Below are 24549 nucleotides of genomic sequence, written 5' to 3' on the forward strand. Positions count from 1 at the left end.
GATGATGCCATGGAGGGCTTAGTCCAAGTTGAGGGGAAGCACGGCAAGTGGAAGGCTTGAAATCCGCTCTTCCCATCTGATGCGGAGGCCCCCTGAAAGACCAGGAAGGGGGCCACTGACACCAAGCCTTCTGCCTTGTCCCAGCCAGCTGCGGATGACATGGCAGCAATGGAGGGTAGCACTGCCCCTCCTCCGAAGTCCCTCCTCAAGGGGGCCGCTGATGTAGCCCTTCCTGCCCCCTTGCCACCTAAGGCCCCCGCAAGATCCAAGGCGAGCGTCACTTCAGGTGCCAGCGAAGAGGTCCCCAAGGTGGTGGGTGGTGATTTCCCCTCCATCTTTGAGGAGATCAAGGCCCTGGGTCTGACCCCAGTCACCCAGGGGGAAGATGACCCTCTGCCAACGGGTCTTGATCTGGACAAAGTCACCCTGCCCCCCTCTTCCCATGCTCCCTCCCCCTACCGCTGCTTCTGCTCCCGCCTCTGAGGAACCCCTGGACTCTTCCATCAGCCCGGCCGCAAATGGCACCTTGCTAATGGCCACCAAGCCTATTGAGGTGACGGCCAGTGCCACACGGCCGGGACCTGAGTCACCAGGGGCATCCCTTGCTGCTGCGGGGCAGTCGACCTCCTTCCCAGGCAGGGGCCCCACTGCTGATTCTCCACCTAAGGATGCCCTGGCCACAACACCTGTCTTGGAGCGTGAGCCCGGTATCGTCGAGGACCCCCTTCTCACTCCACAGACCCCTAAACCCAGCCGAGAGGTGCCACCCGCCAGTGGCTCGGCTGCTGAGGCCCACAATCCCACTTCTGCCCCTCTCCCCGACCCTGCTCTGCCCCTGCTGACCCTGCCACCCTCCCCTCCACCTCCCGTGCTGCTATTTCCGCCCCAGGACCATCTCCTTCCCCTTCCCAGAGGACGACCCCCAGGGAGCGGCCTTTATGTTCCCCTGTCCTGACTCCCTAGGGGCTGCTATTTTCCCTCCGCCCCCCCATTGAACCGAGGCCTGAGGCGGACCCTGTGGCACCGGTCCATCGGGCGCCACACCAGGGGTCTGCCTGCTGCTTGCCCGTCCCGGCAGGCCACAGGGCTGTGACAGGCGCCCCAATGGAGGATGGCCGGGGGCCAGTGACCCCAGCCCCCCATATACTGCAAGAAGAGCTGCAGGAGTTTCTTGAAGACGTTCATGGGTCCCGCAACAAGGTGCGGCTCGCTCTCCAGTGATGGGGGATTTCCATCAAATCCTCCGGATTGTGAGGACCCTCTTGGGGGAGGGTAAAGGGACCGGGAGGCAGGCTGCTTCAGCCTACCAGCGAGTCCGCAGCTTCCGTGACTCTTTGCTCACCTCCAGTTTGCTGGAGGTCACAGTTTGCTGTGTCCCTGCTGGCGAGGATCCCACCCAGCCCTCCCCATGGCACCCATCATCTTTGCAACTTTAAATGCCCGGGGCTGTAGGATAGGTCTCCGCAGGTGCCAGGTGCTCTCCTTCCTTTGGGATGCGGAGTACTCTGTGGTTTTCCTGCAGGAGACCCATATCGATCTGGCCACTGAAGCTAGCCGGTGGCTGTAGTGGGGGGACAGGTCTATTTTAGACACCTCACAGTTCATACGGCTGGAGTGGTGACCCTGTTCTCCCCAGACCTACGGCCCGAGGTGCTGGGGGTCGCCAAGGCTGTGCCGGACCACCTGCTGCACTTCTGGGTCCGCATGTAGGGGCTTGTAGTCAACCTCATCAACGTTTACACCCCGACATCGGGCCCGGAGCGGCTGCGCTTTTATCAGCAAGTGTCTGCCTTCCTCGGCACCTTGGATCCTCATGAGTGCCTAGTTCTGGGCAGGGATTTTAACACCACCCTCGATGAGCAGGACCGCTCGGGGACCGAGCAGTGCCTGGCTGCTGTGGACGTCTTCTGGGAGATTGTCAACCATCACTCCCTAGTGGACGTCTAGCGCAACCACCACCCGGACGATGTCTTGATGTTCACCTGTGTCCGGATGGAGGCCCATCGGTCGCGCCACTCCCGGTTGGACTGCATTTACTTATCATGCTGTCACCTTTCACAGGCCCACTCCTCCAGCATCCGGCCAGCCCTGTTCTTGGACCACCTAGCAACCGTGACAGCCTCTCTCTGAGGGGAGAGGCAGGGGCCAGCACTTTAATAACAGCTTGTTGGAGGATGTGAGCTTCATGGCATCCTTCCAGGAGTTCTGGATGGCCTGGTGAGGGCAGAGATGCACCTTTTTCTCAGCGCAGCAGTGGTGGGACGTGGGGAAGGTGCGTGCCCAGCTCTTCTGCTGCGACTACACCCGGGGCACCAGCCGACGGAGGGATGCGGCAATAGAGCAGTTGGAACGGGAGGTCAGAGCTGGAGAGGCGTCTGTCTGCCAGCTCCGTGGATCCATCCCTCTGTGGAGCATGCCAAGACAAACAGGAGGAGCTCTGGGTCCTCAAGGACCATTGGGCCCGGGGCACCTTTGTTTGATCTTGAATTTGCCTCCTTCAGGAGATGGGTCACGGCTCCCATTTCTTCTACGCCCTGGAGAAACAGAGGGGGGGCCAAGAAGCACGTCACCTGCCTCCTTGCAGAAGACAGCACCTCCCTCACGGATCTGGCGGAGATGTGTGGGAGGCCCAGGGCCTTCTGTGCAGGCCTTTTCTCCCCGGATCCGACTGATCCTGACGCTTGCAGAGTGCTCTGGGATGGACTCTCAATGGTCAGCGCGGGCGACTGAGACCGGCTAGAGCTGCCTCTCGCTCTGGCCGAATTATCGGAAGCCTTTCGCTGCATGCCCACCAATAAATCCCCGGGCATGAACGGGCTGATCGCAGAGTTCTACCGCGTGTTCTGGGATGTTCTCGGCCCAGTTAGGCTGAATCCTTGGAAAGTGGGGTCCTCCCCTTGTCGTGCAGGCGAGCCGTGCTTACCTTGCTTCCGAAGAAGGGGAACCCCCAGAACCTTCAGAATTGGCGTCCCGTCTCGCTCCTCAGCATGGACTACAAAGTCATAGCGAAGGTCATCTCGCTGCGGCTGGGGTCTGTGCTGGTGGATGTGGTCCACCCCAAGCAGACCTACACTGTCCCAGGCCGTACCACCTTTTATAATCTCTATTTGGTCCGACATCTCTTGGAGCTCGGGTGTAGGGATTGTCTGTCGTTCGCCCTCCTGTCTCTGGATCAGGAGAAGGTGTTCAACAGGGTGGACCATGGGTCTCCTGGGCACTCTGCGAGCTTTTGGCTTCGGACCCCAGTTTATGGGCTTTCTCCAGGTGCTGTACGCCTCTGCGGAGTGTCTGGTCAGGCTCAACTGGACCCTGACCGAGCTGGTCAGCTTCGGGTGGGGAGTATGGCAGGGGTGTCCCCTCTCAGGCCAGCTGTATGCTCTGGTGATCGAGCCCTTCCTCTGTCTCCTCTGCCAGAGGCTGACGGGGTTGGTGCTGCAAGAGCCGGAGCTGCGACTGGTCCTGTCAGCGTATGCCAATGATGTGCTCCTCGTGGTCCAGGACCTGGGCGACTTGGTGCGGGTGGAAGCTTGCCAGGCCATCTACTCAGCAGCCTCCTCCACGTGGATCAAGAGCTCTTGCCTAGTGGTTGGGGACGAGTGGCAGGACATGGCAGCAATGGAGCTTCAGGCCATCCAGTGGACCAAGGGTCCGCTGCTCTATCTTGACATTTACCTTTCTGCCACACATCCGTCTCCGCCAAAGAACTGGCAAGATTTAGAGGGCAGGGTGGCATAGCAGCTCCAGAAATGGACAGGACTGCTCCGATGTCTCTCCCTCTGAGCTAGTCCTGTCCATGCTCTGGCACTAGCTCAACACCCTGGTCCTGGCCCCGTGCTTACTGGCCAACCTCCAGATGTCGATTCTGGATTTCTTCTGGCCAGGACTGCACTGGGTTTCTGCAGGGGTCCTCCACTTGCCCCTGGAGGAAGGAGGACAGGACCTGAAGTGCCTGACGAGCTGCTATACCACCCTGCCCTCAGTGCCCAAGAGATTGGTCCTGGCAGAAGTCACCAGAGTTGAAGACCTCCTGGACTACGACTGGGGAGACTGGCTGGATCCCCTGACGCTCACTCAGTGCATGGGACTCTCCAGACCTCGTACTCCCTGGCGCTCACTTCAGGAGGTGCACTGCTCGGGGTTTCCTCGACCAGGTCCTGCAAGAGGATATGCCCCATCCACCTTCCACCCCAGGCCCTCCGGACCTTTTCATTGGTCCCCTGCCCCATGGACCTACCCAGTCATCCCACCCCTTTACTATGAGCCGGCTGCATGACTTGCAGCCGGTTCGGTTCCGGACCATGCCAAGAAAACACCTGTACACGCTCATGCTCCACACTCTTCATGTCCTCACTCTCGCGTCCTGCCCTGACACAAAGTAGCGGGACCTCCTGCCACCTCTGGAGGGTGAGAAGCCCCAGTGGGCCAGCTATATTCCACCCTGATCCCAAAGCCCGCTGGGGACATCAGCTGGCGGCTCCTTCATGGAGCCATGAGCACGGGCGTGTACTTGGCGTGATTCACCCCTGTCCTGGACCCCTGCCCCTTCTGCGGCACGAGGGAGACCCTGGCACACATTTACCTGGAGTGCGCCAGGTTGCAGCCCCTATTCCGGCTCCTCTTGAACATCATGTTATGTTTTTGGTTGCACTTTTCTCCTCATCTTCTCATTTATGCACTCCCTATCTGTGGCCCCACAAAGTCACAGGACCTCCTTGCCAACCTCCTCCTAGCCCTGGCCAAAATGGCCATCTACAAAACCAGGGAGAGGAAGTTGGCCGACGGGGTCTCCTGTGACTGTGGGGCCTATTTCAGATCCTCCATCTGCTCATGCATCCGGGCAGAGTTCCTCTGGGCAGTGTCTGCTGGCTCCCTTGATGCCTTTGAGGAGTAGTGGGCACTGTCCTGGGTTCTCTGCTTGGTGTCCCCATCAGGTTCCCTTCATTTAGCTCTCTGACCTCACTCCTGTCCCTGTTTTATCCTTAGCTGTCCCTCGTATTCGCTTGGTATCCCGGACCTGTGGATCCTCCTCTTAGGCTGGTGGGAGGTCCTTTAGTAGTGGGCGGGCTTCCGCCTGCCCACTTCCTGGATCCCTATAGGATCACTCTCCTGTAGACCTCTTGCCTGACCCTGTCACATTACATATAAAGCCAGCACCTAGTACATCTGGGATAAGGGGTGTGATTCAGCCAGAACTTTACACAGCTTCTCCTGGGTTAAGCATATTTGAAGAACAAAAAGTAACCATCTTGCTCTGAAAGGTGGATGAGAGGTTTGATCTGCTGCCCATAGAAATGCATTAGTGTAAAATTCCTCATGGTGTTATAGACTGAGTCTAGGACCCAGTTATTTATAGGAATTACTTGGTATTTGGAATTATAAAATATGACCTGAATGCATGTTAGTATCTAAAATTCTGTAATTCATTAGAATTGCTGCTCCACCAGGGAGCGGTATAATTTTTTTTTTGAGACCCTATGTCTCTAGCCCCCTCTGTTTACAAGGTCTTTGCCTACTTTTAGAAACTGGCTCTGAATAAGTCAGCTTTGCCCAATTACTTTTAGCTCCCAGCAACTTCATTGCTACCCTTCTTACTCATGGCTGTTGTTCTGATGAGAGCTAACAAGTCTCAGTGACCAGAAATATCTGCAAGCAACCTCCGTTATTACAGTTGGAGCTTTTAGATACTACCAACATCCAGCCCCCCCTCTGTGCTAGGCTCTGTACAAACAGTGAGACAAACCCTTGCCCCAAAGAGCTCAGACAAGACAAAGGGTGGGAGAGGAAAGAGGCACAAAGATGTAGAAACTTGCCAAGATCACAAAGGCAAGCAACAGGAGAAATAGAACTCAGGTTCCTGACTTCCAGTCCAGTGTCTGATTTAATAGACCATGGCACCTCTCTAACAGCTATGTCAGTGGTTCCCAGACACTGGGACATGTACTAGTATTCACCAATGATACTTGAGCTGGCTGTCATCTCACTAGTGATCTCACTGCAACATTCCTCCTTTCATTAGGGCCCAACTGGAAAAAGCAACCATTGCTCTGAAAAGGTTGTGACCCACTGCATTAGCCATACCAGGTGGGAACACTTGAAACAAGCAATTTTAGTATGAGAAACAACACTGACGGGGGAGATGTCACTTTGTGAATCGGTCCTGCACAGTGTCACTCTTTGCACAACTACATAGAATGGCCTTGAAGTTAAGACTAGAGTGCATTATCTGCTCATAGTAAAATATGCTACAAAGGCACAAAGTATGTTAAGTAGCACTCAATACTGGCAAATCCACCTCCATAGCAATGGAGAAAGGGTTGTTGCAGCTACATTGTTAATAGTAAATTAAAAATGTGTTACCTTGGGGCCTGGAGCAGCTCTTCTTTCACACTCCTCCAGGACCTGGCTTGTAGTGAGTGAAATACAGTCTGTCTTCCATGCTTCATCTTGATGCAAAGGATATCAGACTGGAAAATTGGGACATTTAGATTCTTTCATACTCTTTCCATTAAAAGCTATGAAAAGGGAAGACATCTCCACTCATCAGACAAGGAAATCTGACCTGTCCTTCATTGCTTTCCCATCTCACCTTCCTATATACTGGAAATGGATCTTTAAGTCAGTGTTTCTCACCACAGGCTTTTCTTGCAGCCACACCTCCTGGGCTGTTATTGGTGGGGGGAGGGGGAGTAGCAGCCCCTCCCTGTTGCTCCTGGATGCACCGCCTTGGGGCCGCCAGCAGTGGTTGGGCCCTGCTCCCCCCATGGACACCTGGGGCACAATGCTGGAGGACCAGGCAGCTGGTGAGTTCCCCAACTTCCCAAGGGTGGTGGGGTTCAGGCTTTGGGCAGGAGGTGGCAGGCTCTGGCCACGGGGCTTCAGGTTCCAGTCCCCCACTGCTTCCCCCCGTCCATTGCCCCGGCCCTTGCTGCCTCCCTCGACCTCCCCCATTCAGGCTTAATTTGTCCCCAGGCTTGACAGGGCTTACTAAGTCTGTTGTGAAAAGTGATACTTGTATGCCTGTTGTTAATATCACTTTTCACAACAGACTTACTAGCTAGCAATAAATAAATTACAGTGATTTGGACACATATATGTGCATATTTATTTGTTTTTCCTGAAGCTAATTAAGTATTTAAGGAAAAAGCATGAGAGCGGCCACCAGCAAGAGTTGGTGGCCACAATGAGGTCATCACAAAGTTTGTCCTGAGAACCCCTGCAAGTTTTCGTTATTAATTCCACAAATTACAGTACCTCCCCCAGATGATGTCTATGGTATCAGCAACTACCAAAATGGGTTTCATTCTGTAACTCTTAATACTTTAAAAGAAAAAAAAAAGCATTCTATTCTCTGGCACCCTCCAAGAAGAAAAGTGACATCTGAAAAGGCATATTCTAAAATGGATTTCATGCTCCAAAGCTATTTTGCCTCTTCCTCATCACCCATCTTCTTTGCTTACTTTACATAAGAATGGCCCTATTGGGTCAGACCAAAGGTCCATTTAGCCCAGTATCCTGTCTTCCAACAATGGCCAGTGCCAGGTAACCCAGAGGAAATTAACAGAACATTAATTTCATTTAGTGATCCCTAGTTCTTGTGTTATGAGAAGTAGTAAACAACACTTCCTTATCTACTTTCTCTACACCAGTCATGATTTTATCGTCCTCAATAATATCTCCCCTTCGCCATTTCTTTTCCAAGCTAAAAAGTCCCAGTCTTATTAATCTCTCCACATACAGAAGCCGTTCCATACCCCTAATAATTTTTGTTGCCCTTTTCTGAAACTTTTCCAATTCCAATATATGTTTTTGAAATGGGGTGATCACATATGCGCACACTATTCAAGATGTGGGCGTACCATGGATTTATATAGAGGCAACATGATATTTTCTGTCCTGTTATCTATCCCTTTCTTAATTATTCCCAGCATTCTGTTTGCTTTTTTGACTGCCGAAAAGTTTCTCAGAGAACTATCCACAATGACTCCAAGATCTCTTTCTTGAGTGGTGTCATAAACGTACAACTGAGGGTAGCATAAAATCCCTCCTTGACCTGTAAGGGGTTAAGAAGATCAAATAACCTGGTTGGCATCTGACCAAAAGGACCAATAATGGAAGAAGATACTTTTAAATCTGTGGCGGGAGGTTGTGCTCTCTTTCTTATTCTCTCTTGGACAGAGAGGGACCAGGGCAGGAAAAAAACATCTACCTGAAATAAGCATCTAAGTTAACAAAAATTTTAAGTAAAGGCAAGGAAATGTGCTAGATTATCTTTTGTTTTGGCTTGTGAGTTTTCCCAATGCTAAGAGGGAGGTTTATTCCTGTTTTTGTAACTTTGAAGTTGAGCCTAGAGGGGAATCCTCTGTGTTTTAAATCTTTTTATTACCCTGTAAAATTACCTTCCATCCTGATTTTACAGCGGTGCTTCTTTTACCTTTTTCTTTATAATAAAGTTCTTTTAAGAACCTAATTGATTTTAGTGTCCTAAAGAAAGGGTCTGGTCTGTACTTTTATTAAAGGCGATTGTTTGGTATATTATTCTCAAGCCTCTCCAAGAAAGGGGGTGAAGGGACTTGGGGGGATATTTTGGGGAAATAGGAACTCCAAGAGGTCCTTTCTCTGAATCTTTGTCTAAATTACCTGGTGGTGGCAGCAATACCATCCAAGGACAAGGAAATGATTTGTGTCTTGGGGAAGTTTTTAACCTAAGCTGGTAGAAATAAGCTTAGGGGTCTTTCATGCAGGTCCCCACATCTGTACACCAGAGTTCAGAGTGGGGAGGGAACCCTGAAAAGTGGTAATAGCTAATTTAGACCTAATCATTTTATGTGTATAATTGGGATTATGCTTTCCAACGTGCATTACTTTGCATTTATCAACATTAAATTTAATCTGCCATTTTGTTGCCCAGTTTTGAGAGATCCTTTTGTAGTTCTTTGCAGTCTGCCTGGGTCTTAACTATCTTTGGTAATTTTGTATCACTGTTTACCCCTTTTTCCAGATAAAGTATGAATATGTTGAATAGGATTGGTCCCAGAACAGACTCCTGAGAGATACCACTATTAATCTCTCTCCATTCTGAAAACTGACCATTTATACCTATCCTTTGTTTCCTATCATTTAACCAGTTACCAATCCATGAGAGCACCTTCCCTCTTATCCTGTGGCAGCTTACTTTGCGTAAGAGCCTTTGGTGAGGGACCTTATCAAAGGCTTTTTGAAAATATAAGTACACTATACACACTGGATCCCTTGGTCCACATACATGTTGACTCAAAGAATTCTAGTCGATTGGTGAGGCATGATTTCCCTTTACTAAAACCATGTTGACTCTTCCTCAACAAATTATGTTCATCTATATGTCTGACAATATAGTTCTTTTAATCAGTTTGCCTGGTACTGAAGTCAGGCTTACAAGTTTGTAATTGCTGGGATCACCTCTGGAGCCCTTTTTAAAAACTGGCGTCACATTAGCTATCCTCCAGTCATCTGGTACAGAAGCTGATTTAAATGATAGGTTACAGACTACAGTTTGGAGTTCTGCAATTTCACATTTTAGTTCCTTCAGAACTCTTGGGTGAATACCTTCCGGTCCTGGTGACTTATTGCTGTTTAATTTATCAATTTGTTCCAAAACCTCCTCTAATGATACCTTAATCTGGGACAGTTCCTCAGATCTGTCCCCTAAAAAGAATGGCTCAGGTTTGGAAATCTCCATCATATTCTCAGCCATGAAGACCGAAGCAAAGAATTTAGTTAATTTCTCTGCAACGGCCTTATCGTCCTTGAGTGCTCCTTTAGCCTCGATCATTCAGTGGCCCTACTGGCTGTTTAGCAGGCTTCCTGCTTCTGATGCACTTAAAAAATTTGCTATTACTTTTGAGTGTTTGGCTAACTGTTGCTCAAATTCTTTTTTGGCCTTCCTAATTGTATTTTTACACTTCACTTGCCAGTGTTTATGCTTTCTATTTTCCTCACTAGGATTTAACTTCCACTTTTTAAAGGATGCCTTTTTGCCTCTCACTGCTTCTTTTACTTTGCTATTTAGCCACTGTGGCTCTTTTTTTGTTTCTCTTACTATGTTTTTTAATTTGGGATATATAGTTTAGTTGAGCCTCTATTATGGTGTCTTTAAAAAGTTTCCACGCAGCTTGCAGAGATTTCACGGTTGGCACTGTACCCTTTAATTTCTGTTTAACTAATCTCATTTTTGTGTAGTTCCCCTTTCTGAAATTAAATGCTACAGTGTTAGGCCGCTGTGGTGTTTTTCCTACCACAGGGATATTAAATTTAATCGTATTCTGGTCACTATTACCAAGCGGTCCAGCTATATTCACCACTTGGACCAGATCCTGTACTCCACTTAGGACTAAATCAAGAATTGCCTCTTCTCTGGTGGGTTCCAGGACCAGCTGCTCCAAGAAGCAGTCATTAAGGTGTCGAGAAACTTTACCTCTGCATCCCGTCCTGAGGTGACATGTACCCAGGAAATATGGGGATAATTGAAATCTCCCATTATTATTATTATTATTGAGTTTTTTATTTTATTAGCCTCTCTAATCTCCCTGAGCATTCCACAGTCATGATCACCATCCTGGGCAGGTGGTCGGTAATCATAGAATCATAGAATATCAGGGTTGGAAGGGACCCCAGAAGGTCATCTAGTCCAACCCCCTGCTCAAAGCAGGACCAAGTCCCAGTTAAATCATCCCAGCCAGGGCTTTGTCAAGCCTGACCTTAAAAACCTCTAAGGAAGGAGATTCTACCACCTCCCTAGGTAACGCATTCCAGTGTTTCACCACCCTCTTAGTGAAAAAGTTTTTCCTAATATCCAATCTAAACCTCCCCCATTGCAACTTGAGACCATTACTCCTCGTTCTGTCATCTGCTACCATTGAGAACAGTCTAGAGCCATCCTCTTTGAAACCCCCTTTCAGGTAGTTGAAAGCAGCTATCAAATCCCCCCTCATTCTTCTCTTCTGCAGACTAAACAATCCCAGCTCCCTCAGCCTCTCCTCATAAGTCATGTGCTCTAGACCCCTAATCATTTTTGTTGCCCTTCGCTGTACTCTTTCCAATTTATCCACATCCTTCTTGCAGTGTGGGGCCCAAAACTGGACACAGTACTCCAGATGAGGCCTCACCAGTGTCGAATAGAGGGGAACGATCACGTCCCTCGATCTGCTCGCTATGCCCCTACTTATACATCCCAAAATGCCATTGGCATAATATATCCCTACCGCTATATTCTTATTATTAGAGCATGAAATTACTATCCATAGAGATTCTATGATACAGTTTGATTCATTTATGATTTTTACTTAATTCGATTCTACGCTTTCTTTCAGATATAGTGCCACTCCCTCACCAGCATGACCTGTTCTGTCCTTCTAATATATTTTGTACCCTGGTATTACTGTATCCCATTGCTTATACTCATTCCACCAAGTTTCCATGATGCCTATTATATTAATATCCTCATTTAATACAAGGCACTCTAGTTCACCCATTTTATTTAGATTTCTCGCATTCGTATATAAGCACTTTAAAAACTTGTCTCCTTTTAGCTGTCCGCCATTATACAATGTAATTGAATAAAAAGAAAAGGAGTACTTGTGGCACCTTAGAGACTAACAAATTTATTAGAGCATAAGCTTTCGTAAGCTACAGCTCACTTCATCGGATGCATTTGGTGGAAAAAACAGAGGAGAGATTTATACACACACACACACACACACACACACACACACACACACACACACAGAGAGAGAGAACATGAAACAATGGGTTTATCATACACACTGTAAGGAGAGTGATCACTTAAGATAAGCCATCACCAGCAGCAGGAGGGGGAAAGGAGGAAAACCTTTCATGAGGACAAGCAAGGTAGGTTAATTCCAGCAGTTAACAAGAATATCAGAGGAACAGTGGGGGGTGGGGGGGAGGGAGAAATACCATGGGGAAATAAGCTTGAATAGAGACTGGGAATGGATGAGTCATTACACAAAGTAAAACTAAAGTTAATTGTATCCAGTTTGCAAATTCATTCCAATTCAGCAGTCTCTCGTTGGAGTCTGTTTTTGAAGCTTTTTTGTTGAAGTATAGCCACTCTTAGGTCTGTGATCGAGTGACCAGAGCGATTGAAGTGTTCTCCAACTGGTTTGTGAATGTTATAATTCTTGACGTCTGATTTGTGTCCATTCATTCTTTTACGTAGAGACTGTCCAGTTTGGCCAATGTACATGGCAGAGGGGCATTGCTGGCACATGATGGCATATATCACATTGGTAGATGCGCAGGTGAACGAACCTCTGATAGTGTGGCTGATGTGATTAGGCCCTATGATGGTATCCCCTGAATAGATATGTGGACAGAGTTGGCAACGGACTTTGTTGCAAGGATAGGTTCCTGGGTTAGTGGTTCTGTTGTGTGGTGTGTGGTTGCTGGTGAGTATTTGCTTCAGATTGGGGGGCTGTCTGTAAGCAAGGACTGGTCTGTCTCCCAAGATCTGTGAGAGTGATGGGTCGTCCTTCAGGATAGGTTGTAGATCCTTGATGATGCGTTGGAGAGGTTTTAGTTGGGGGCTGAAGGTGATGGCTAGTGGCGTTCTGTTGTTTTCTTTGTTGGGCCTGTCCTGTAGTAGGTGACTTCTGGGTACTCTTCTGGCTCTGTCAATCTGTTTCTTCACTTCAGCAGGTGGGTATTGTAGTTGTAGGAATGCATGATAGAGATCTTGTAGGTGTTTGTCTCTGTCTGAGGGGTTGGAGCAAATGCAGTTATATCGTAGCGCTTGGCTGTAGACAATGGATCGAGTGGTATGATCTGGATGAAAGCTAGAGGCATGTAGGTAGGAATAGCGGTCAGTAGGTTTCCGATATAGAGTGGTGTTTATGTGACCATCGCTTATTAGCACCGTAGTGTCCAGGAAGTGGATCTCTTGTGTGGACTGGTCCAGGCTGAGGTTGATGGTGGGATGGAAATTGTTGAAATCATGGTGGAATTCCTCAAGAGCTTCTTTTCCATGGGTCCAGATAATGAAGATGTCATCAATGTAGCGCAAGTAGAGTAGGGGCATTAGGGGACGAGAGCTGAGGAAGCGTTGTTCGAAGTCAGCCATAAAAATGTTGGCATACTGTGGGGCCATGCGGGTACCCATCGCAGTGCCGCTGATTTGAAGGTATACATTGTCACCAAATGTGAAATAGTTATGGGTCAGGACAAAGTCACAAAGTTCAGCCACCAGGTTAGCCGTGACAGTATCGGGGATACTGTTCCTGATGGCTTCTGGTCCATCTTTGTGTGGAATGTTGGTGTAGAGGGCTTCTACATCCATAGTGGCTAGGATGGTGTTTTTAGGAAGATCACCAATAGACTGTAGTTTCCTCAGGAAGTCAGTGGTGTCTCGAAGATAGCTGGGAGTGCCGGTAACGAAGGGCCTGAGGAGGGAGTCTACATAGCCAGACAATCCTGCTGTCAGGGTGCCAATGCCAGAGATGATGGGGCGTCCAGGATTTCCAGGTTTATGGATCTTGGGTAGCAGATAGAATACCCCAGGTTGGGGCTCCAGGGGTGTGTCTGTGCGGATTTGTTCTTGTGCTTTTTCAGGGAGTTTCTTGAGCAAATGCTGTAGTTTCTTTTGGTAACCTTCAGTGGGATCAGAGGGTAATGGCTTGTAGAAAGTGGTGTTGGAGAGCTGCCTAGTAGCCTCTTGTTCATACTCCGACCTATCCTAGCCACTATGGATGTAGAAGCCCTCTACACCAACGTTCCACACAAAGATGGACTACAAGCCGTCAGGAACAGTATCCCCGATACTGTCACGGCTAACCTGGTGGCTGAACTTTGTGACTTTGTCCTGACCCATAACTATTTCACATTTGGGGACAATGTATACCTTCAAATCAGCGGCACTGCGATGGGTACCCACATGGCCCCACAGTATGCCAACATTTTTATGGCTGACTTCGAACAACGCTTCCTCAGCTCTCGTCCCCTAATGCCCCTACTCTACTTGCGCTACATTGATGACATCTTCATTATCTGGACCCATGGAAAAGAAGCTCTTGAGGAATTCCACCATGATTTCAACAATTTCCATCCCACCATCAACCTCAGCCTGGACCAGTCCACACAAGAGATCCACTTCCTGGACACTACGGTGCTAATAAGCGATGGTCACATAAACACCACTCTATATCGGAAACCTACTGACCGCTATTCCTACCTACATGCCTCTAGCTTTCATCCAGATCATACCACTCGATCCATTGTCTACAGCCAAGCGCTACGATATAACTGCATTTGCTCCAACCCCTCAGACAGAGACAAACACCTACAAGATCTCTATCATGCATTCCTACAACTACAATACCCACCTGCTGAAGTGAAGAAACAGATTGACAGAGCCAGAAGAGTACCCAGAAGTCACCTACTACAGGACAGGCCCAACAAAGAAAACAACAGAACGCCACTAGCCATCACCTTCAGCCCCCAACTAAAACCTCTCCAACGCATCATCAAGGATCTACAACCTATCCTGAAGGACGACCCATCACTCTCACAGATCTTGGGAGACAGACCAGTCCTTGCTTACAGACAGCCCCCCAATCTGAAGCAAATACTCACCAGCAACCACACACCACACAACAGAACCACTAACCCAGGAACCTATCCTTGCAACAAAGCCCGTTGCCAACTCTGTCCACATATCTATTCAGGGGATACCATCATAGGGCCTAATCACATCAGCCACACTATCAGAGGTTCGTTCACCTGCGCATCTACCAATGTGATATATGCCATCATGTGCCAGCAATGCCCCTCTGCCATGTATATTGGCCAAACTGGACAGTCTCTACGTAAAAGAATGAATGGACACAAATCAGACGTCAAGAATTATAACATTCAAAAACCAGTTGGAGAACACTTCAATCTCTCCGGTCACTCGATCACAGACCTAAGAGTGGCTATACTTCAACAAAAAAGCTTCAAAAACAGACTCCAACAAGAGACTGCTGAATTGGAATGAATTTGCAAACTGGATACAATTAACTTGGGCTTGAATAGAGACTGGGAATGGATGAGTCATTACACAAAGTAAAACTATTTCCCCATGGTATTTCTCCCCCCCACCCTACCCCCCACTGTTCCTCTGATATTCTTGTTAACTGCTGGAATTAGCCTACCTTGCTTGTCACCATGAAAGGTTTTCCTCCTTTCCCCCCCCTGCTGCTGGTGATGGCTTATCTTAAGTGATCACTCTCCTTACAGTGTGTATGATAAACCCATTGTTTCATGTTCTCTGTGTGTGTGTGTGTATATATAAATCTCTCCTCTGTTTTTTCCACCAAATGCATCCGATGAAGTGAGCTGTAGCTCACGAAAGCTTATGCTCTAATAAATTTGTTCGTCTCTAAGGTGCCACAAGTACTCCTTTTCTTTTTGCGAATACAGACTAACACGGCTGCTACTCTGAAAAATGTAATTGAATGAGTCTCTTTTTTTATTTGACTGTTTCTGATCAAACCCTGCCTGTATTTTATCATTTTCCATCCTCTCGTCCTCACTAGGTCATAGAGATTCTCTATTAATAGATCCTCCCCTAAGGGATATCTGAACCACATGCTCCTCCAAACCTGTTGGCTTTCCCCCAGCCCTTAGTTTAAAAACTGCTCTACAACCTTTTTAATTTTAAGTGCCAGCAATCAGGTTTAATTTTGGTTTAGGTGGAGCCCATCCTTCCTGTATAGGTTCCTGCTTTCCCAAGTTTCCCCAGTTCCTAATAAATCTAAACCCCTCCTCCCTACACCATCGTCTCATCCATGCATTGAGACTCTGCTGTTCTGCCTGTCTAACTGACCCTGCGTGTGGAACTGGGAGCATCTCCGAGAATGCTACCATGGAGGTCCTGGACTTCAATCTCTTACCTAACAGCCTAAATTTGGCCTCCAGGACCTCTCTCCTATCCTTCCCTATGTCATTGGTACCTACAGGTACCACAAGCAGTGGCTCCTCCCCAGCACTAGACATAAGTCTATCTAGATGTCTCGAGAGATCCGTAACCTTCACACCAGGCAGACAAGTCACCATGAGGTTCTCTGGGTCATCGCAAAGCCAGCTATCTATGTTTCTAATGATAGAAATTACTAAAGATAGTTAAAACCCAGGCAGACTGCAAAGAGCTACAAAAGGATCTCTCAAAACTGGGTGACTGGGTAACAAAATGGCAGATGAAATTTAATGTTGATAAATGCAAAGTAATGCACATTGGAAAGCATAATCCCAACTGTACATATACGATGGGATCTAAATTAGCTGTTACCATCCAAGAAAGAGATCTTGGAGTCATTGTAGATAGTTCGCTGAAAAACTTTTCAGCAGTCAAAAATGCAAACAGAATGCTTGGAGTGATTAAGAAAGGGATAGATAATAGGACAGAAAATATCATGTTGCCTCTATATAAATCCATGGTACGCCCACATCTTGAATAGTGTGTACATATGTGGTCACCCCATCTCAAAAAACATATATCGACTTGGAAAAGGTTCAGAAAAGGGCAACAAAAATGAGGGGTATGGAACAGCTTCCGTATGAGGAGAGATTAATAAGACTGGGACTTTTCAGCTTGGAAAAGAGACGGCTAAGGGGAGATATGATTGAGATCTATAAAATCATGACTGATATAGAGAATGTAGATAAGGAGTGTTGTTTACTCCTTCTCATAACACAAGAACTAGGGGTCACCAAATGAAATTAATAGGCAGCAGGTTTAACACAAATAAAAGGAAGTATTTCTTCACTTAATGTACAGTCAGCCTGCGGAACTCCTTGCCAGAGAATGTGAAGGCCAAGACCACAACAGAGTTCAAAAAAAGAACTAGATCAGTTTATGGAGGATAGGTTCATCAATGGCTATTAGCCAGGATGAACAGGGATGGGGTCCCTAGCCTCTGTTTCCCAGAATTTGGGAATCAACAACAGGGGATGGATCACTGGATAATCACCTGCAAATAAAGAAACTGAAAAAACACGTGCATCCTGGAACACTTCCCATCCCTGGTTAGCAGGCAGCACTAGCAGCTAAAAAGGGGCAGAACTAGAGTGCAGCAGAAATCTGCTCCACTGTGCAGTACTATTGTAGCTGTGTTGGTCCCAGGATGAGAGAGACAAAGTGCGGAAGATATCTTATTCCTCTGTTTGTGAAAGAGAAGCTTTTGAGCTACACAGATCTTACTCTGTTCTGGGAAGAGTATCCTGTCATTGCTGAGGCTACATTTTAGTAACAGGTATTTTTAGTAAAGTCATGGGCAGGTCATGAGGAGTAAAGAAAAATTTGTCTCCATGACTTTTACTATATACCCTTGACTGAAACTTGGTTGCTTGGGGGGTGGGGAGGGAAAGTGGCAGCTCAGGGGTACCGTGGGTGCTCTGGGGGAGGGGAGGTACAGCCTGGGGGCACTGTGGGTGCTGAGGGGGGCAGCCCAAGTACACCACTGCTGCTGGTGGGGGGAGGGGGATAGGCAGTGGTGTGTGGCCCAGGACTCCTGCTCATGCAGGGCACAGAAGGAGGGCTGGCAGGCTCCCTACCCTGCTCCTAGAAGTGGCTGGCTTGCCCCTGCATGGCCAGAGGGATTCTGTGCGCTGCCTCCACCCGCTCCGTAGCTAGGAGCCAGACATGCTGGCTGCTTCCAGGGAGCCCCCTGAGGTAAGCACCACCCATCCCGTACCCCAACCCCCTGCCTCAGCCCTGAGAACCCCCGCCCCCCCCCCAACTCCTGCCTCCGGCTGGAGGATGTATTTCTTGAGCAAATGCAAGAAACATCATGTCAGTGTTGCATCTTTTCTTCATGTTGGGGAGTTTCCATTTCACATGACAATTTGATATCTTCCTTTGTTGTTTGCAGTGTTGGTGTAGCTGTGTTGATCCCAGATATTAGAGAAAAGGTGGGTAAGAATATATTTTATTGGACCAACTTGTGTTGCTAAAAGAGAAACGTTTCAGCTACACAGAGCTCTTCTCTTAGAATGTGTTAACTACTTATGCTAAGCAATCTGTTCCACCTTGTATTTAGCTGTGACACGTGCATACCTTTCCCAGATCTGAAGAGCTCTGTGTAGCTCAAAAGCTTGCCCCCCCTCACCAATAGAAGCTGGTCCAACAGAAGATATCACCTCACCCCCCCTTGTTCCATTGTGCAGTAGACATTTAGCTTCACACAGTGCCTCCCCTTCCAAGTGAAAATTTGAGCTCTTTCAGACCAAGCGTGAGTGAGAATATTATTCAGTTCCAAAAATCAAGAATCACTCACATGAAATATTCTGCCACTAACTCAATAACTTTTTAATCGGGTAGTTCGCTTCAGTGCTTTTGATTTGCACAATCACTACATACAGAGAAGCAGTCCATTGGTAGCCAGGTCCCAAAATAATATACACATTCCTAGGTGAGAATCAACAGCCCCAGGGCACCTTGCTGTAACTCACTCTGCCTGAATGTAAGTGGGCTGCTGCATTCTGCACTAAGTTATCAATAGGGGCCACAGGAAGTTGTAAGAGGTTGCTGGAAGGGCAAGAGCATCACTTAATACTTACAGTTCTACAAGCTCAGGATTACCTGGATGAAGAGTATACCGTCAGTGCTGTGCAGATTTTATTTAATTCCCATATTTGTGTGCAGTTCCATCCTTATATCACCCTTCACTTACATGAGTCCAACAAACTGGATTGTGAAGAAGAAATTAGAACACCAACCCCATTTAATGATTTGCTATTTAATGATTCCTGGTTAGACTACACAAGGAATTCAATAAAGACCCACTGTATATTTTGATATTTTTATTAATAAAGTTTTGGCTAATGACAATACAGAATCTGAATACAGAAATTTAAGATGGCTGTGTACAAAGAAATAGCCCTTTTAGTAGCCAAATATAAAGCACTGCAAGTGTACCAGTACTCTGACTCCTAAAATAACTGTAAAATTACTTCTAGTAAAGAAAATAAAACCTATGTGGCCGTCTCAGTGGGCCAGTGATAATGCTTGACTCCAGAGTATGACCTCTACCTGTGACTTCAAGTCTCAATTCCTCCAGTCTGGGTTAGCTTCAGGTAAAAAAGAGGTTTGAGAAAGAATGGCTTATTTTTGATGTTTCCCATCAAGTCATTGTATAAAAGTGAATGGCAGTTGCAATCAGGAGCATCAAAAGCCAAGTGCAGAAGAGAAGAGCTCCTCAGAGCTGTCAAGCACACAGGATTTTTCCACCAAAGGAGTGTATATGTGGAAGCAATTAGCAACTATATAAATTCCATTCATTAAGATGCAAATCCCAAGAATTTACACTTCCGTTGGAAAAAAGTGAGAACATTTCCTCCCTAGGATCAGTAATTTAAAACAACTTACTCAATAACTAACCATAATGCTCTATTGGAAAAAGCTAGCTGTTCAATTAATGCATATTACCCCCCAATTCCCAAGATCTCTCATAAGTAAGGCTAAGATTTTGTTATGGTTATTTTTAGTAGAAGTCAGACAAGTCATGGGCAATAAAAAATTCAGAGCCCATGACCTGTCTGTGACTTTACTAAAAATAACTGGGGTCAGGGTTAAGTTGTGGGGGAGGAATGGAGTCAGGAGAGGGGGAGACAGACAGGTAGAACCATGGCAGGTGAAAACCCTGGTTCCAGTGGCTGCAACGGAGGCACAGCACGGGGAGCATGCAGCCCCTGCTCCAAAGCTGGCCACAGCTGTGGGACAGAGGTGCACAGCCCTGGCTGCAGCCCTGGGAAACTGTGAGGGGGGCACATGGCCCCCACTGCAGCTGCCGGGCAGGGGTGCACAGCCCCAGCTGCAGCATGGTTCCCACTGCAGCCGCAGCAGAAGCCATAAGGCTGGGGCAGCGGCAAGGGGCACAGTCATGGCGGGGCACACAGACCCCACTCCAGAGTTGGCCTCCACTGTGGGACAGGAGTGCGCAGCTGCAGCCTCTGCCAACCTACGGCCATAGTGCGGGGAGAGGGACGGCCCACAGTCCTGGAATGCCACAAGGGGGGTGCACGGCTCCCTCTGCAGCCCCCACCATAGGGCTGGGGCACACGGTCCCAGCTGCAGAATGGTCCTCGCTGCAGCCCCTTGCTGAAGCCACAGGGCTGGGATGCAGCAGGGGAGCGCAGCCACGAGGAGTGCACAGCTCTTGCTCCAGAGCTGGCCGCAGCTCCTGGACAGGGGCTAACAGCTTGGCTCCAGCCCCCCACACCCTCCAAGCCACAGGGCAGGGGCTGCAGGGAACTGGTTCCAGCCTTCCAGCCCCAGTTGCAGAGGAGGGGCACAGTCCTGCCTCCATCCCTGGCTTCAGCTGCTGAAGTCATAGAGGTCCGGTTAAGTCACGGAATTTGTGACTGCTGTGACCTCCATGACTAAATTGCAGCTTTACTCAGACAATTCCACAGGTAGAGCTCAACTATGTTATCTGCACTAACTGCATAGTATATTTTTATTCCAAAACAGAAGTTGGCTTAAGTAAGGACTACAGGAAGGGAGTGGTTCCTCAACAAAGGTATACACAGGGTTAAGTATGTACTTGTCACTTGTAAAATATTACACACACATTATATGTACAAAATAAAAAAAGCTTTCATAGTTTTTTTTTCCCTAATACTGGTTATAAATACTATTGCAGTTTAGATCACATTACTGACCTCAGAAGAAATTTACTGAAATATTATGCAACAGTTTTTCCTTGCAAAATGGACAGCACTTCAAAATGTTCTATGTCCAATATATGTAACATGACAGTAAGAATTCTATTGTAACAGACCATTTGAGAACTCTAAAAGAACACAGAGGTGCTTAGCTACACTATTCGAACAAAAAACACCGGGGCTGGGGGGGGGGGGGAGGGATAGTCAGGTATTTTAAAGTAGTTATTCTAATGACTTCACTGAAGCTTAATATTATTTCTGATCCATTTATGGTCACTTCTTCAGTAAACCAGTCTGCTCAATATATTGAAAGATTTAAGTAACATGCCTTGACATTTTACTCTGGCAATACTGAAATGCCTTATTACTATCTTTTCTCTATGGAAAAGGCAAAATTTAAACATTTACATTTCCTTCCCTACTAATTTTGTATTCATCCATTTAGCAAGAAAGGACTCATTATTCCTGTGTTTCTGACAAAGCAGAAATCAATAAGGCTGCTACTTAGATGAGTAGGAAGATGAGCAGCTCTATGAAATGACAGCTGCTTTAGAGGCAGCACAGGGGCTATTATGGTAGGTTTTACTTTGGATAGTAAAAAGATACTCTGAATATAAAGCAATTTATAAACTGCAGCAATTTTAAGGTAGATCAAAATCTGATCTGTTCAGTAGCAGGACTCCTTTAAATTAGTAATTTAGTGACCATTAAAGCTATAATTTGTGGAATTTAACTGCAGGATTAGGTTATGTTATTCCACATCTCTGATATCAATGTAGAAGAGGATGAACAAGGGCACTGTTGTGCAGGAGATCAGAAAGATCTCAGCATTTTGTGATGGTGCCCTTTGTATTATCTCTTTGGCACTGGTTTGTAAACAACACTGGTAACTAATTTTGCAGTAGCACATCATGTTATGAAATCTGACTGTTGGCTCTGGAGGTGTAAGTAGACAAGATGAGTCATTCAGCAAGCAGTATCACTATGTCAGCAACTGGGTCTGTGCTGTAATGGCTATATCATACCCTGCCATAAGCAAAAAAACATAACATAACTAGATTGAAAGGTGTAGTACAAGCCTAACTCAGGCAAAAAGCTACTACCTTAATATCTAACGAAAGTAGCTTGAAAGTTCTTCCCCTATTACATTAGGGAAACTATTTTTTGGAAAGCATCTGAAACAAAGGCAGATTTCTTTTTTCCACCTCCCCCCTTGTGTACCAATATCAGCATTATTCTGGGTACTTTTGCTGCAGACACACCACTGGAACACACTACTACTTTGTGCTGCCCTACAGCAAATTGCTTTTAAGAAGTTCTCTTCAATAAACTGGAGGATTTTAATTAAACAAAATCCAGAAGATATTTCCCTCAAGATAAACGTAAATGCAATAAACATTTGCTCCCTAAACTACAGTGTCCCCTTTGACAAGGAATTCTCTCTTATCTCCTCTTTCCTAGTTAAGACAAAGCATACCTCTTTTATAATTAGACACTTGTGATGCCAAGGCAATGGCTATTCAGCACTGGACAAGAAATGAGGAACGGCCAAGAGTCTCACAGGCACACATTTAAACAATGTAAGAAATAGGAAACAGAAAACTTAACTTGGCATTGGACTCCCTAATTAGTCAAATATCACACCACTGGACAACCTATAACAGTCACGCATTTCTAGTGTAAAAAGTAGTATGAATAATGGTGCTACTGAGCTATGCAAATAGATTGACTACTGCTAAGTCAGGTTAGGAAAGGCTCAGTATCATCCATTTTGCATTCCTAATATACTGGATTACATAAAATGAGCTCAATAAAATAATACTAAAATTACTAAACTAAAACTTATCACATTCTCTATATAATGAATAAAATATTGACTGAATACAATCTGTTACAAAGTACATATTACAAAAATTACCATGCATTTGCACATAACATACTAACATGACTTCCAAGTCATAGGCAAAGTAAAAAGACATCCTTCCCAGTGAGAGACACCATTGCATCCCAACACTGGAATGTTTCCTCTTAATCTGCATATGAAGTCATCTGCAAAGAAGGCAGAAATATGGAAAATTAACGGTTAGCTGTTTTGTAACTATACCTTGTATTTTAGAAACTGAACTGTGGTGTGTGTATCCATTACTCGGTGCTAACAGTCAAAGATCATCTTCAGTATTCCACATGTGGATCTATTAAGGTGCAGTCTACATGATGTCTAAGATTCCTTCCATCAGCCTCACCAGAACACACTTTGCCAGACACACCAATCACCCCCTCTGAATTCTGGAGCATGAGACACTACCTGTGGGGATAAGGCAAGTTTGTTTTTTCTAATGGTTCATAAACACAACAAAGACTAGCATTAAGTTTTAAAACCTTAGATCCAGGCAATGTTGGAAAAATGGATTTCTTTTATGCTCAACAATGTTGGGACATCACTATTTAAATGCATTGTGTGGCATCCAATGGGGGAAGTTTGGTAATGTGACAGACTTTCTATCTAAAAACTGAAAACTTTCTTCCCTATTCCCCCAAATCCCTACAGTTCCTAAAGCAGTGTCTCAAATGGTGATCCAGGGAGAATTTTCTGGGTGTAGGCAGAGAGCAGGTTAGTCACATAGTGCTGGATCTGTTTCCAGGTGCTAAACTGAATTCAAAGCATATTAAATAAGTACGTGGTCACCAAATGGCTCTTATTTGATCACCACTGGGAAGGGAGGCAGTCCATGGTATGCATGGTCTACACTATGAAAGTCTGAAGACCCGTTTTCTATGGCAATCTGGAACACTATACAAATTGTTACACACCAACACAAGACACAAAATTAGCATATTGATAGAGAGAGTAGTGGCTCCCAAATTCAGAAGAAGATAACTGAAAATAATTGAACATAAATAAAAAAAAGTGTTAAAACAAAGCTAAGATTGCATACCTAAGAACCCATAACTAAAGGAAATGTGAAATTTAAGGCTGAATGTATAATCTTAACCTTGCTCACTTGTACAAAGCCTAATCGTGTGATATTTCTGAAATGCCATTTTTTCCTACAAAAAACTTAAGTTTCCTCCACTGTGAAAGACCATCATTTATAGGGATAGTTCCCTATAAAAATATGCTTTGTATTTATATAGGATGTGTGCAGGTAAACATTTCTACTGGCTCTATTACTATTTCCCAGTTTGTGTTCATTTAACAGAATACATGCAAAAAGTGTGAGATGTGCACAGTAAAACGTAACATACTATGAATTAGGGATGTAAGTATTTAATAAGTTAACCATTTAAACAATTAAAATTATATTAATTGATTAAAGGGAAAAGGGACCTGGGCCGCTCCGGCTGGCGGTTAATGGTTAGGCTGAGTTAACCAGTAAGATTAATGCTTACCGTTTAACATTTTACATCCCTTCTATGAACGTTCTCTAGAGGTTTCTCAAACATTTGAAATGAGGCCCGTACCCTGAGATATTATCTTGTAGACCACCTTCCCTTCTGTTAATGATCATGCAGACCACCTCAGAGACCAGAGCATCATTTTTTTATTCCCTCCCCCCCAAGAGAAGAATACACCCATGATAGTCAAACAAATAACTGAGCAGAATGGGAACCAGGACATTGCCTCAGTGTTTTAATACCCTTTCTGAAGGGGACAAAAACCTGAATTCTGGTGCATCCCTAGATTAAATAATTTCTAAGGGAGAGGGATGATAGATTTGATCACTTCAAGTCCCAGATTCAAGAGCTCTATATCTGTTCTAGATACAGACAATGGACTTCAGGATAAAAGAGCCCTGAGGCAGTGAAACTTCTATGACACAACACGTCACCCACCATGTCTCCCTTTCTCAAGGG

The 24549-nt window shown here is 46.3% G+C and overlaps 1 protein-coding gene across 15 annotated transcripts in view; it reads right to left on the reverse strand.

Moving 5' to 3' along the window:
- Positions 1-18816: 18816 nt before the first annotated feature.
- The window catches only part of SEPTIN2 (septin 2), a 54817-nt gene continuing 49084 nt past the window's right edge, over positions 18817-24549 (reverse strand). For 14 of the 15 annotated variants that reach the window (XM_038416747.2, XM_043491615.1, XM_043491614.1 and 11 more), the window contains one exon: positions 18817-22743. The gene's annotated coding sequence lies outside the window, so the exon portion shown is untranslated. The remainder of the gene's footprint in view (positions 22744-24549) is intronic. The other variant, XR_006273990.1, reaches the window with a different exon arrangement.

This window comes from Dermochelys coriacea, chromosome 9 (assembly GCF_009764565.3).
Source record: "Dermochelys coriacea isolate rDerCor1 chromosome 9, rDerCor1.pri.v4, whole genome shotgun sequence".
Taxonomy (NCBI): domain Eukaryota; kingdom Metazoa; phylum Chordata; order Testudines; family Dermochelyidae; genus Dermochelys; species Dermochelys coriacea.